Source organism: Propithecus coquereli, unplaced genomic scaffold (genome assembly GCF_000956105.1).
Source record: "Propithecus coquereli isolate 6110/MARCELLA unplaced genomic scaffold, Pcoq_1.0 Scaffold433, whole genome shotgun sequence".
Lineage (NCBI taxonomy): Eukaryota > Metazoa > Chordata > Mammalia > Primates > Indriidae > Propithecus > Propithecus coquereli.
This window is the reverse complement of record NW_012150097.1, coordinates 164,849-166,683: the sequence shown is the minus strand read 5'-3', so window position 1 is coordinate 166,683 and position 1,835 is coordinate 164,849. Positions and strand designations below refer to the sequence as shown.

The window sequence follows — 1,835 nt, the reverse complement described above, 5'->3', positions numbered from 1 at the left end:
TGTTTTGGAAAAATAAATCTATTTGTGATCCCGTAGGAGTTATTTCTCACATGTTCCTTATGAAAAGCAATATAACGGGGAATATATTTTCAGAGACTTTGAAATGCATGATGTCCAAGTTCCCATCTTGGCATTTAGTTCGCTGAAGGTTTTAAAATTTTGTACAACATATCGAGGTCCTGAGACATAGTAGGCCTTTGACGAATATCTATCACATCAATTAACTTTTTATTTATGAGATGGGAACTTCTAAGGCTTATAATTTAACTCATTTACATACTACTTAAATTGACCCCGACCCTCTCTCATCTCTGGTCTTTTGGACACTCCTGCCCAGTGCTCTCACCCCTCCATCCTCAGCTTTTTCTGACTTCTCACCAGCTGTACAACCAAGTACGGCCACGTTCAGTGACTGGCTACAAGGATAATTCAGGAACACAAGCCTTCCTAATGCAATCTGATTCGAGGTACTATACTCATTGCTAGGAAGTTTTTTTTCAATTTTTATTTCAGGATATTATGAAGGTACAAACACTTTGGTTACATTTTATGTCTTTGCCTCACCCAAGCGAGGATTAGAGGCAAGCCCTTCCCCTCTATAATGCTCACCACGTCCAAAAGTTGTGAGTTTACCCCCCTCCCCCGCTAGGAAATCATGAATAATAATATATTAATTTTTACCAGAATATTCAAATCGTGCCCTCTTTCCTATTATATCTCATGGGGAAGGGTGGGGTGGTGGGTGCTAGAGAGAGTAAGATAAAAAGATGGGAAAATCAAGAGTAATTACAAATTTGATACCATTTTTATGATAGAATATTGCAGAAATTTCTAAACGTTATGTTTGTTTCCTTCTCGTTCCCTTTTTGAAAGTCAAATCTTTCTAATTGTAGGAGATAAACCTCACTTGAGACTTTATAGTTTTTACTAAGAAGCCTGGGAGGGTCATTGTACCACAGTGTGAATTTGTTCCCTCTCCGAGCCTCAACCGCTGGGTTTTCTGTGTGCCTGGGAGAGGTTGGCTTTGGGGCTTGAACCTGAGTTTCCTTGGGTAAAGGACTAATTCGACCGTAAGACTGCCTTTTCTTATTGCAACCAATGTTAGCTCCTGATTTTCCATTAGAAACCCTAAGAGTCTCCCTGACTCTCGTGGTAGTTATGAGTGACGATTCCAGAATCAGATAAAATAAAGTTTACATCCAGCTTTGCTACTTCCTGTAACTAAAGAATGCAAATTATTTAGCTTTGCTGAGGTTCAGTTTCTCCACTTACTGTACAAGGATAATAACACCTACTTCAAGGGATTACTGCCCAGATCGAATGAAATAATGCAATATGGTTGGTATGGTTCTTGGTAAACAGCAAATATTCAATAAAAACAACTATTACTATTTGCTATACCATCTATTCATTTATTAAAATAGCTATTTTAGTAAAACAATTATGTCCCTATTTGAAATAGGTTTTGTCTTCCCTGGTGCCTGGGTCATTCTTTGCCAACACCTGACTACAGAGTTTAAATTTTTCTAGGTTTGTAGGCCAAATCCATTAGAGAGAAGAAAGCTGAGAAGTTAGACTTTTCCAGGAAGGTGGAAGTGTTTTAAATCAGTTCCTTGGATTCAACTGATTCCAACTGTATATTTCCAGTCCTACTGCTGAACTGTAGTGACTTAAATAGTTTCAATTCTCTGTCTTAGCATTTCTGTCCTGGCTTTTTTTTCTTTTTTTGAGACAGAGTCTCACTGTGTTGCCCGGGCTACAATGCCAGTGGTGTCATCCTAGCTCACAGCAACCTCAAACTCCTGGGCTCAAGCGATCCTCCTGCCTCAGCCTCC

General features: G+C 39.1%; 1 protein-coding gene across 1 annotated transcript in view; it reads right to left on the bottom strand.

Annotated features, from left to right (window-relative positions):
- Nucleotides 1–1,835, bottom strand: part of FRAS1 (Fraser extracellular matrix complex subunit 1) — a 208,114-nt gene that overhangs the window by 41,808 nt on the left and 164,471 nt on the right. The window lies entirely within an intron of this gene.